Source organism: Tyto alba, unplaced genomic scaffold (genome assembly GCF_018691265.1).
Source record: "Tyto alba isolate M040663 unplaced genomic scaffold, T.alba_DEE_v4.0 Super-Scaffold_15, whole genome shotgun sequence".
NCBI classification, from domain to species: Eukaryota; Metazoa; Chordata; class Aves; order Strigiformes; family Tytonidae; genus Tyto; species Tyto alba.
In genome coordinates this window covers 7,732,036-7,745,450 of record NW_024881277.1, presented here as the reverse complement: position 1 = coordinate 7,745,450, position 13,415 = coordinate 7,732,036, and positions in this window count along the sequence as shown.

Below are 13,415 nucleotides of genomic sequence, written 5' to 3'. Positions count from 1 at the left end.
GCATGTGGGATCAGTGTGGCCCAGGCAGGGCCTGGGGGAAAGAGCAGCTGGAACCCTTGGGGGAGAAATGGGTGCTCCCACTGGGGTGCATCATGGGACCTATCAGAGAGTCACTTTGATTAGAAACTGCCTGTGGGCAGCAGGATGGATGTCTCTCACCAAGATTATTCCCCAGGGACCATGGCCTCACGCAGCCCCACAGGCTGACCCTGAGCCCTGTCCCTGAGACGTGTCCCTTCCTTGCCATGGTGTCTCTGTTCTCTGCTCCCCCTGAGCAGCCTCAGGGAGATGCCCTGACACCTGGCAGGGAAGCATCAGCTCTGGGTCAAAGCCCCCAGAGGCTTTTAATAAGCAAATATAAGAATGCACAGCATAAAAATGGGAATAAAAATGGAGGAAACTCCAGGCGTTTCTGCTGCCCATGGCTCAAGGGAGACAGTCCCCTGGTGCTCGCGGCTCTCCCAGCTGCACAGACCTCTCCTCCCTCCCGGCTGCACCCAGCTGTGCAGCAGGGATGGGCTCTCCTGGCCTGGGGCTCAGGGACTGCTGTGCACCAAGCTCGGTGTCACAGCCTTTGCGTCCTCACAGGAAGTGCCACAGGCACCTCTTCAGCATCATCATAGCCCATGCTCCCCGGGGACAGGGACGAGGTGTCTCCTTCAGCTCCAGGGACGTCGCACTTCTCCAGGAGCGCAGGCTGCCCCCTGCAAGCAGCAAGGCGGACGTTTCAGTTCACCCATGGGGTCTGTACACCACCACCCTCCCTGCTCCTCACCACATTCAGCTCCTTCTCCCACCCCGGGCCTTTCAAGGAAAACTCCCATGCCAGGTTCCCCCTTCCCAGCAGGTTTGGGTGTCAGTAGGGTAGTGACTTGAGGGGCACCAGGGATGGCACCCTAGGAACAGGCAGCTCTCTTTCCCTCTCACCTCCAGGTGCAGCCCTGGGCCCTGCTCCCTCCTCTGGCATCCTGGGCATTTCCCACTCTCCCTGCCCAGGCACAGCATCCTCCCCCATCAGGAACCTCCCTGGCATCATCGTAGCCATCTGCTGGGTCACCTCCGGCAGGACAAGGACGTCTGAAAGGAGAGGGGAGTGGTGACAGTGAGAAGATCTGTCCTGCAGAGCAGAGGATGGGAGGATGTGCAGGGACACAGAGCGCAGACACTGGGCTTGGCAGAACCACAAGAGATGCCCATGTCCTCCCCTTCTCCGATGGTGACACTCAGGGACACCTCTGTCCACCCCATGTCTGCAGGGAGATCAACCCCTTCCTGCCTCCGTTACCTGGTGCTGATCCCAGACCTTTCTCCTCCTCACTGACCCCAGGGTGGGGCTGCAGCTGGGTCAGGGACTCCTCTGAATAGGAGCCTGGAGAGATGCACAGCGGGTGTTATGGAGCAAGCCCCACTGACGTGGTTCACGGTCAGCGCTGCTGGGGAAGGGGGACCCACAGAGCTGGGGCTGTGTGGGGAGGAGGGCTGGGAATTCACCCTGCTCCCCCGGGACAAACCCTGTCTCAAAGGAGCTTCCAGAGCTGGCCCAGGACAGCCCCTTCCCTCGCTCCTCGGGTGTCTCATGGGGTGCAGGGGCAGGAAGAGAGGGCTGTCCAGCTGGGACAGTCAAAGCTGACTGGGAGAAAGCTTCTCTCCTGGGATCAGGACCTGGATGCTCTCCCCACAGCTCCCACAGCCCCAGCACCACAGGGACCACAGGCTGGGGGGCTTCAGGGGTCAGCTCTGGGTTGGGGCCAGAGGAATGGGTCCTGCGATGTGCCTCCAGGGAAGACCCACACCCACCTGAGCGATCAAACCTGGCCGTTTCTCCCACGCTGGGCTGTACCCGATCTCCTCGTACACAGCCTCGGGGAAGGGCTCCTGGGCTCTGCTGGAGCCTGGGGACAGAGGCAGGGCTGGCACAGGGACAGGCAGAGGGGCAAAAGACCTCACTGTGCTCCCCCAAAACGGTTCCTTGGGCCACCTCAGGACAGGTCCAACAGCACAGCCCCACTGTGCTATCCAGGCATGTACACATCCCCAGTGAGGGCAACATCGATGTGAAGATCATCTGGGGCAGCGTCACCCTCACATCATCCCTTTGGAGACAGCGCTCATGCCCCTCTGGCCTGTGCGCCATGTCCCCCTTGTCTCACCCTGGATCTGTTCCCACCTTCCTCTCCACCTGGAGCTTGCCCTACCTGCCCCACGGGTCTATAGTAGGGCCCCTGTCCTGCCAGGGTGTGGGCAGGGCTGGGCAGGGGACAGCCTGGGGCCTGAACCACGGTGATGGACCCTGCTGCCCCACACTCCTCCTAGCATCTCTCTTGCCCCAGAGCCCCCTCCAGCACTACCGAGAGCACTGCCAGCCTTGGCCATCCCCACTCTGCCATTTCTCTCCTCACCCCATGGCTAACTGCCCCCACCTCAGGGCTCTCTCCACCCCTTGTTGCTGGTGCCCCACGCCAGTCACTCAATGGGGCAGCACATGTGACAGGTAGCAGCACACAGTCTCACCCTCCCGCTCTGCCTGTGCCCCTTGCTGACACCCCCGCCGCACCCCACAGCCCTGCCAGGAGGTATCTCCCCCCGGCACCTCTGGGCAAGGACCCACCTCTGCGCCCAGCCCTGGCGCTCAGCACTTGTAGCCAGGAGGGCCAGGAGCAGGCAGACAAGGGTCCCCAGGATGATGCACATGATGACGGGCACTGAGACTCTCCCGCTGCTGCTCTGATGGCCTTGGGTGGGATCTGCATGGGAGAGAACTTGGAAGGGGCAGCACCAGTGCTGGCCCATCATGCAAAGCAGAAGCAGGTGGATGGCCCCAGGGGTGAGTGACAGGGAAGCTTCCACCCTCCTGGGTAAATTACAGCTCTCCCCAACCCCTGCCACCACTCCAGTATCTCCTCCAGGCAGTTTCACACCCCAGCAGGAGCCCCTTCCATCCAGCTGTGGGTCACAGCCTGGCCGGGGGTACCCAGCCTGGGGGGACAAGTTACCTGCTCGGGGTGGGGGTGTTGTCATCCTGGGTGTAGCTGCAGAGGAGGAAAAGGAGAGCTGGGCTGAGACACTGGGTGTGTGGGTATCAGGAAACCTCCTCCCCAACACACCGTGTGTGTGTGTGTGTGTGTGTGTGTGTGTGTGTGTGTGTCTCTAGATGTCCCTGACACATCCCACCCAAATTGCCCCTCCTGTAGTGCCAGAAAGGGAGGCCGGGCAGAGCCCAGCACCTCTGCTCTGGGAGGCAGGCAGGATGGCAGAGGCAGCCCAGGGGATAGCCCTGGGGCTGCAGGGCCCCACGGGCAGTGGCCAGAGCACGGCCAGTTACACCGAGGCTGCTCCCTGCCTGGCACCGGGCTCCTGCACTCCACAGAAGTTCTTTCTCTCGGAGGTCGGGGCCATGCCCGGACCACGTGACAAAAGGCCTTCCCTAGCTCCCTGCCAATACCCGAGCAAGGGCTCCCAGCCCTGCCACTCACCTGAGCAGCGCACGGCAGCATCTTCCTTGTGCCGGCAAGCCCCGCTGTCCCCGGGCCGGCCCAGCAGTCCTGCAGGGACGGCTCCGTCCCCCGGCACTCCACCTGCTCCAGCCAGATGGGGCCCGTCCCCATCCCAAACGCAGCCTCATGCAGGGCAGACACAGGGCCACAGCCCAGCTGCCTGCACGCCACCTCGGCATCCTGCATGTCCCACGAGTCGTCGCACACCGTCCCCCAGGAGCCACGGTGCCAGACCTCCACTCTGCCCGAGCACCCGTCCTTGCCTCCCACGGCACGAATCTTCTCCCTGGCTGGAGAGGAAGACCTCCCATGGCACCGGGAGAGCAGGCAGAGCCCTGCCAGACACAGAGGGGACCTCCCTACCTGTGCAGCTCGTGGAGTTGGGGCACGGCCAGCGGGTCGGGTGCATTTCTGGCTGTCCCCCTGAAGAAGGAAACACTGTGGTGAAGGGGCTGGTTTGGGGGATCATGTAGAAGAGAGGGCTAGCTCTGCTCGGCCTCCCTGCACCATCTGGGGCACGGCAGCAACTGAAACCCTCATCCAGGGACACGTGCAGGACTGTGGGGGGACCCTGATTGCTCAGCCCCAGAAGGTCCCTGGTCACAGAGCAGCAGTAGCTTGTCTATGGAGGGGAGGCTCTTCTGAAACCTGTCGGTCTCTTCTGAGACTCACCTGGAGATGCCTCTGCTTCCTGCAGGCACTGCTGGCAAGTGGGCAACTGCTGCTGGACATGTGTGTGCCGCGGTCATGTTTGTGCCACTGCAGCACGGGTCTGGCATGGAAAGTAAAAGCTCTCCAAGCTCTTTCTCTGTGTTTGGCCATGCCCCGTGGGGAGCAGGAGCTGGGGTGACACTGGTGCCTGGGTGCCTCAGAGTTACCATTGCAGGTGATGTGGATCTCCTCTTCCAGGTATTCACATGACTGTGGGTTCCAGGGCGTGGAGGGACACTGCCAGAAAGAGCTGTTTCTCCCCACACTGCACGATCCAGCCAGGCAGGGCCAGACACCCTGCCAGAGGGCAGGCGTGTTTCCAGGGATCCTCCGTCCCCGCAGCCCAGCTCCTTGCACGCCAGTCACCGTGTCCTGATGGAGTTAGAGCAAACTCCCCCCATGTCCCGTTGTAGAAAACCTGCAGGCGCCCGGAGCAGCCGTCGCTGTTCTCCAGCCTCAGGGCCACGAACTCTGGGAAGAAAAGGCCCCAAAGCGGGAACAGGCTGATCTGGGGCTGTGGGAGCCAGGACACCTCTACATCCCCGGCCTCAGCCAGGCAGGGGCAAGGCCACCACATCCCCCTTGCACCCAGGGGCAGAGAGAAGTCCCGGATTTACAGCCAGCCCTGCCCTTCCCGCGAACCCTCGGGGACAGCTGAGCTCCCCAGGGACCCACCGTGGGACTGAGGGTGTCCGTGCATGGGTGGGCCTTGGGCAGGAGCTCAGAGGCAGCCAGGGGCAGCCTTGGCCATGGCCGGCTCTCCCCGCGTCCTGCCCTCCCCGGGACCAGGCTCCCACCACAGCTCCTGAGGTGGCACAGACCTGAGCAGATGACTCCCGCATCCTCTTTGTGCCCGCAGTCGTGCTGCCCCCAGGGCCCAGCCGGGCAGTCCCAGAGAGCAGCTTCGGCCCCGGAGCAGTTCACACCATCCAGCCAGATCTGCCCGGAGCCTTCCCCGAAGAGCGGAGCCGGCTGCCTCCACTGCCTCTCCGCAGCCCAGCTGGTGGCAAACGACGGCGGCATCAGACAGGTCCCAGCCGTCGTCGCAGACAGTCCCCCAGATGCCCTGGGAGTAGATCTCCACTCTCCCCGCGCAGCGCCCGGCCCCGTTCACCAGCCGGACCCGCCGGCTCCCTGCAGCGGGTGGAAACCCCAGTCGCTGTCAGGGCCTGCCCGCCTGCGCAGACCATCACCTGGGCCCTGGGCAGTGCCACTCACCCCAGCAAATGACTCCCACGTCCTCCGCAAGCCCTGCTGCCAGCGCAGTGCCGGGCAGGGAGGTGTTGCAGAGGGTCAGCTTGGCCTCGTGCCCTGCACACCGGACCCCTCGCAGCCCCACGGGGCCCGTCCCTCGCTCAGGCTTTGGGGGGTTGTAGGCTGTCCCTGCCTCTCCGCACTGCAGCTGCCGGCACACCACGCTGGCCTCCTGCACGTCCCACTGCTCATCCAGGACTCTGCCCCACGCCCCATCCTGGAAGATCTCCACTCGTCCGTCGCACCGGCTCCCTCCGCCCACCAGCCGCAGGGATCCAAAGCCGGCTGGGCCTGGGGAGAGCAGAATGCCACGGCCATCGGCACCGGGAGCATGGCACCCTGCAGGGAGCAGGGCGAGGGGGGATTTTCAACCAAACGGGACAAGGTGGAGCCTTGTGCTGACGAGAAGCAGGGCAAAGCCTGGGCCCTCCTGCAGCTCACAGCCAGGTCAGCTGCTGCTGGGGGCACCAGCTCCTGCCTGGGTGGGGGGATGAGGCTCTGCAGGGCTCTCTGTGGGGACGGGATGCGGTCGGCTGCAGCCAGAGGGATGGAGCAGAGCCCTGCAGCCCTGTCCTGGGCTCGCTGCACAGTACGAGGACAGAGGAGCCCGGGCCTGGCGGTGGTGCTGGGGCCTAAGCCACTGCCCTGGGGGCAGATGCCTGCCTCCGTTCAGTCCTCAGCTCTCCCAAAGTCGAGCGGTCAGTCTGAGCAGGGAAAGCCCTCCAGACAGTTCCTGGGGAAGCCAGGGTTTCCCCAAGGAGAAATTCAGCCTGATACGGCCATGGAACCCCTACTTTTAGTGGCTATGTTGCACACAAGTGACAAATGGAGTTTATGCAGCATTTTTCCAGCACTAACCTGAGCAAAGGACAGCAGCAGCGTTCCCTTGGGAGCACGGCGAGGCCCCAGGGTGGTCACTGGGCACTGTTGCAGGAGGGCTTCAGTCCCGTCACAGTGGAATGAGTCTCTCCAGACAGGGCCAGTTCTCTCCCAAAATATTCTCCTCCAGGAATGGACTCAGCAAACCCGCAGTTGAGTTGACGACAGAGAACGTGGGCATCCGAGAGGTCCCAGCGGGAGGCACAGAGGGTCCCCCAGGTCCCAGCACCTGGACCTCACCCTCCCCGCACACACTGTGCTGCCGTTCACCAGTCTGATCCCTGTGTACTCTGGGGACAGATGTGGAGAAAAGAGAGTGGATTGTGCTCCTGTACCCTCAGTAGCTGGTGGAGGGGCCAGAGGGACCACATGCTTTGTTCTCCTTCTGCAGTATTGTCATGCTGCAAACAAACCCATCAACCCCTCCTGTCCTCACACCCGGCCCAGCACGGTCCCTGCTCTGTTCCCCAACCCCTACCACAGCCCCGGTGTTCAACAGCCCACCCTGAGTCCTTACCTGTGCAGTTCACAACAGCGCTGTTTGCGTGGGTGCAGGGCTGTCCCGGGGGGACCCCTGGGGCAGGAGGCGAGGAGGGATTCATTCCCCACACACCGCAGCTCTCCATCCCACATGGGACCCACCCCTTCTCCAACGTGACTTCCTCCGACAGGCAGGGCTGCGCCGCACTGCAACTCCCTGCAGAGCACGTCAGCAGCCTTGGGACCAAAGTGGGAATCACAGACACTTTTCCACAGGTCCCGTCATGGATCTCCACGTCCTGAGCAGGTTCTTCCCTTCCACCAGACGGAAAAATCCTGGAAATAAATCAACTGGGAGTTCCCAGACTTGTGGCATTCCCATGCCCACATCCCAGACCATCTCCACGCAAACTGTGACCAAAATCGCTCACTGCACATCTCAGAAGAAGCTATTTAAGGAGTGATGGTGTCACAAAGGCATCCATGTCAAGTTACACACTTTCTCCACCATCACAGCACTCAGGGGGTGTGTCTATTGCAGACCCACAGCAGAGTCTGCAAACCACGTTGGCACCGTTGGGACCAAAGTGTGAGTCACACACCGCTGTCCAAAGGCCTCATCATGGATCACTATACGTCCTCAGGAGGACCGGTGCCCTTAGAGCAGCCGGACAGATTCTGGACCAACCAATGACCCCTGAGAGTTCCCACAGCCATCTGGCAATACCCTGACTACATGCCAGCTGATCTCCAAGGTGGCCACAGGCAAAAAACTCTACGACGTCCCCAGCTGCTCTCAGGGGTGCTGGTGGCACAAACACATCAGCCAAGGGACCTGTGTCTGCTAAGGGGGACAACCGCAAAGTAGCTCCCCATCTCACGCCCTTCCACAGGACGGTGGGTGGCCACAGGAGTCACTTCTGGTGCCTCTGGCATGGGGGCAGCTGGCCCTGAGCACTGCCAGACAGCTCCTGGGTGAACAGGAGGAGAAAGATGGCAATCAAGACCATGCAGGGCAGGGATGGAGGGTTCATCTGCACCAGCTCAGGGACCAGGCACAGTAAGGCACCCTTGGGCAGGTTCCCACTGGCTTTCCCCAGGGACTGGGGACACCAGTAATGACAGTTCCAGCTCAGCAGTGTGACTGGCCACACTGGGCAATGCTCCGGTGCCTGACTGTTGCTCCCTGAGGGCACAGCCAGGTTCCTTCCACAATCTGAGCCCCAGAGGTATGGAATAGGTTGTCATCTTACCTGAACACACACTCCAGCATCATCATGACACAGTCATGTTCACCCCATCCTCTGTGTGCAGTCAGACAGGGCAGATTCGGTGCCATTACAGCCAACATCATCCATCCAAATGGGGCCAGATCCTGGCCCAAAGTGTCCGTACTGAGGAGCTCAACAGCAGACCCACAGCCCAGCTGTTTACAAACCACTGCTGCATCTTCATGCTCCAGTAGTGACCACACACGGTCCCCCACTTGCCCTGTTGTTTCACCTCCACTCTCCCAGCACAGCGCCTCGCCGTCCGCCAGCCTCACCTCCACAGCACCTTCAAACACCAAGGAGTCAGGAGCACCAGCCCCAGCACTGGGTCTGGGGAAGCCCTGTGCAGGTGGAGTCAGAGGCACCAGGGTGGGAGCCCACTCCCCTCCAGGCTGTCCCCAGGGCAGTTCAGGGTCCCTTCTATCCTCATGGGCTGTGCAAGACTGGGGTGCCCGCTCCAGCCCTGCTGGGTCATTTGTGGCACACACACTCTGGCACTTCCTCCACTCCAACAGCCCCTCGCCCCTGACTGTGCCCACCCAGGGCTCCTGCTCCTCCCCAGACAGACCCTGAAAAGGGACCTGTCCCCACCAGGGCTCCCCCAGGCTCACACGGCTACTCCTCCCCAGAGCCCCCAGCTCCCCTGGACCACAGCCTGCCCTGGGCCCTCCCAACTCACCCTCCTCCCTCAGGACTTTCCGTGTCCCCTGTGGAGCAGAATGATGGTCCCAGTGAGGCCTCCCAACCCATGCCCCTCCTTGTCCTTGGGCATCAGCCCAGACCTGACCTTGTCTGGGATCCCGCAGGAAGGTCACCCCTTTGCGAGCCTCTGGGAACAGATACCCCAGTTCCCTTGTCTCCACAAGCACAACCCACCCCCGGTCAGGCCGGGATCACTCTGACTCTGGGACAAGAGTGAAGAGCCCACACCCCTTCCTGGGTACCCCGAGGCTGGCTGTGCCTCTGGGATGACAGAACAAAGAGCCACCAGTTAAGGCACCACCAGCTCACAGGGAACAGAGCTGGCAGAGCCAGGGCCCCAGGGACGGTGCCCAAGGATGGCAAATCCACACCGGGTACCAACGGCCAGAAACGTGGGAGCCCTGGAAGCAGAAAAGCCCTTCTGCACGCAGAGAAGCACAGGCTCAGTGAACCTGTTCACTTTCTAGCCCTTGTCACATCGACACATGGGAAGAAGCCCCTTTCCAGAGGGATCCCTGTGCTGCTCCTTGGCCCCAGGGCTTTGTGGCAGGGCAGCAGGCATTTCCCCTGCACAACTGCACCCAGAGGAGCAGCTACAGTAACTAAGGGGACAGAGGGACTCTGTCCCCATCTGAACCTTTCGGCAGCCGTGCACCAAATGCAGGAGGATGGAACAGAAGCGAGACATTGGCTTCTGCATCTTTTCCTGCGTAACTGCAGACTGCAGGAGACAACATCACCCCTCCTGTTCTCAGGCCAAGGCCAGCACAGTCCCTGCCCTCCTCCCCTGCCCCCGGCACAGCCCAGGTGTTCAACAGCCCACCCTGAGTCCTTACCTGTGCAGTTCACAGCAGCGCTGTTTGCTTGGGTGCAGGGCTGGTCCCGGGGGACCCCCTGGGGCAGGAGGCGAGGAGGGATTCATTCCCCACACACCGCAGCTCTCCATCCCACATGGGACCCACCCCTTCTCCAACGTGACTTCCTCCAGCGACAGGCAGGGCTGCGCCGCACTGCAACTCCCTGCAGAGCACGTCAGCAGCCTTGGGACCAAAGTGGGAATCACAGACACTTTTCCACAGGTCCTCATCAGGATCTCCACACGTCCTGAGCAGCGGCTCTTCCCTTCCACTAGCCGGAAAAATTCTGGAAAAAAATAAAAAGAAATCAACTGGGAGTTCCCAGAGCCTTGTGGCATTCCAATGTCCACATCCCACACCACCTCTAAGCAAGCTGTGACCAAAATCACTCACTGCACATCTCAGAAGAAGCTGTTGGGGCATTGTTGGTGTCACAAACACATCCAGGCCCCCCTGCACCCCTTCTCTACACTATCAGAAGATCCAAAGATATGTGTCTGTCACAGCACCAGACACTACTCAGACAAACTGCTGCTGCACAAGGTGCCCTGTGCTTCCTGGCATGGTCCCCCAGCACCAGTGGTGTGCGCAGTTTGGGTCCAAGGCCAAGGGCTGTGTGCCACCCTGCTCCTCTGTCCAGGCACAGCACTCGTGCTCCCTGAAAAGTACTCATGCCTGTGATGGGGAATGACCCACGGGGACCAGCTACCTCATGCTGTTCCTCCATTGTGTGATGTTCCAAGTAAGACCTGCCCTGCTTTCTCCAGCACAGGGTCCTCAGCACTGTTGGCTGGGAACTGGCAGACTGAGTGGAGTCCAGTGGATACCAGTGGACACACTGGGGCAGGGACAGAGTGTTCATTTGCAGCCTAAGACACTGGCTGAAGAGGGGCTGAGACACTGTGGCAGGGTTAGTTCACCCTGGGGTAGGCTCACTCTGGCTTTCCCCAGGCACTGGGGTCACCAGCAATGACAGTCCCAGCTCGGCAGTGTGACTGGCCACATGAGCAGTGCTCCAGTGTCCGCCGTTGCTCCCTGAGGGCACAGCCAGATCCTTTCCACATCCCAGCCCCAGAGGTGGAATAGGTTGTCCTTACCTGAACACACACTCCAGCATCAGAGATGACACAGTCATGTTCACCCCATCCTCTGCGTGTGCAGTCAGACAGGGCAGATTCGGTGCCATTACAGCCAACATCATCCATCCAAATGGGGCCAGATCCTGGCCCAAAGTGTCCGTACTGAGGAGCTCCAACAGCAGACCCCAGTCCAGCTGTTTACAAACCACTGCTGCATTCTTCATGCTCCAGTAGTCACCACACACGGTCCCCCACTTGCCCTGATGTTTCACCTCCACTCTCCCAGCACAGCGCCTGCCCGTCTGCCAGCCTCACCTCCACAGCACCTTCAAACACCAAGATGGGATGGGTCAGGGGAGCACCGAAGCCCAGACTGTGGTCTGGGGAGCCCCTGCCAAGGTAGAGTCAGAGGCACCAGGGTGGGAGCCCACTCCCTCCAGGCTGTCCCCAGGGCAGTTCAGGGGTCCCTTCTATCCTCATGGGCTGTGCAAGGCTGGGGTGCCCAGCTCCAGCCTGCTGGGTCATTCACCATCCCACCACACAAGGCACCTTTTCCCACCCCAATGGCCACCTGCCTCCTGCCCATGCCCACCCGCACACTGCCCAGCCCTGCACTGGGCACCTGCTCCTCCCCAGCACCCCTGAACAGCCCCGTGTACCCAGGCCTGCAGCTTCCCATGCAACTGCCTGCCCCAGCACCAGCCAAACCCACCCCCATGCCCAGGGCTTTCCGTGTTCCCACTGAGACGATCCAGAGGATCCCCCCACCCACTCCCCTTCATCCCTGGTGTCAGCCCAGTCCCTGCACTGGGCTGGGTCCCCCAGGAAGGGTGTCTCTCTGCTGTAGATGCCCTGGTCCCATCTCTCGTGGGGTACAAACTGTCTTCATGGGGTCAGGGCTCCCCTGGAACAAGGGGCAGTGAACAGCACAAAATCCCTTCGGGACACCCGAGACATTAGCAGTGTCCCAGGGAGTCTCTGGGTGCTGCCATCACCAGCGAGTCACCACGGCTCAGAGGCACATTACGAGGGGAAGGGGGTCCCAAAAGGTACCCCAGGACAGGTGTCTGTGAATCCCCAGGCACAGGCTGCCCTAGACACTGAAACCCTGCAAAAGGAGATACTGTCTCCCACCCAGATGGGCCCAGGGAAGGGCACAGGGTCCACGGACTTGAGCACGTTGTGTCCATCATCTCTGTAGCACTGCAAAGAATCCCCATTCCCAGACAGATCCCGATGACCACGGTACCCGCTATTCCTGGGCTGTGGGACAAGGAGCCAGCACTTACCCCTGCACAGCTGTACCCAGAGGAGCAGCCCCAGCACCTGAGGGGACAGCAGTCCCTCTGTGCCCATCCTGAGCCTCCTGCCCTGCCAGCACATCCCGCGCCACACTCCTGTCACAGCTCCTGGGGACTCACGGGACAATGATGACAGGGAGGGCAATATAGCTCTGCGATGCCAGGCCAGCTACGGGAGGAGCCAATCAAAGCAGCAGCACCATTTTAGACATTATCGGGAGTTATCTCCCCTCCGACACAGCCCAGCCCTCCAATGAACGTCTCCAGTGCCATTCATGACCATATATGAGGGATGGCTCTGCTGCAGGTGTCACATCACTGTGGTGTGGCGTCACAGGACAGGGCTGGCTGTAGTGGGGGAAATGGGTTTTTCATGCCTTGAACCCTGCTGTGTGGGCCGGGAGCACTGAGCATCTCCTATACTGCACATCCAAGAGCCCAAGGTGTGAGTGCCCAGCTCCCCATGCCACGGGAACCACGGGGCTGGGAGGACCGGGGCTGTGTCAGGGGGGAAGGAAAGAGCCCCTGCCCCTGCTTCAGACCCCTCTGTGCTGGGAGCAGCAGCGGGGAAAGGGCCTCAGCCCAGGCCAGAGCCCCATCCCAGGAGCGCTGGCTCACCCGTCCCTCCCTGGAGAGCCCCATGGAAGGTCCCTTCAAACGAGCTGGGGCTGGGCCATGTCCCTGTCCTGGCAGCAGACAAGCAGCTCAGACGGATCCCTGACTCTCAGCATGTCACCGAGGGGCCGTTATTCCCCGCGGGGGGCTCGGGAGCTGCAGCCTGCAGGTGCACAAACCACAGCCCACGTGGCCTCACAGCTCCTCGCGCTCCCCCCACAAGCGCCCGGGCAGGAAGTCTGTGGTTTCCTCCTGGAGCTGAGCCCGGGCACATCCCCGCGGTGCCCCCGAGCCACCCCCACCCCGACTGCTCCAGCCAGGGCCGCAGGGGCTGCTCCTTCTGACACAGAAATTCACTCAACACTTAGAATCCAGTAGAACTGCTGAGCAGGTATTCTTTATTAGCAGCGCTGGGCAGCACTGGGGATCGCTCCACCACGAGTGCTCCCACAGACAGGTACAATCACAGAGAATATGTGCTGTGAGCTTGTACATATTCAGTAGATTTCTGAGAACTAATCTACATATACATAAGATTTCCTAGAATTTATCTACATAGTCCGAGCATGTGTGATAAAATTAGGGTTAGGGTCTTTTCCCCCTCTGGTGGTCACTCATAGTCTTCCTCACAGTGTCCGGTGATTGAACTTTGGGATTCCTTTGCCCACATATGGTCATGCAGTTAGCTCATCCATTCTTGGCCCTGGGATGCTCCAAGAAGGTCAGTTGAAACTAATTCCCAGGTGATTATCTTGACAGTGGCGTCTTAGGC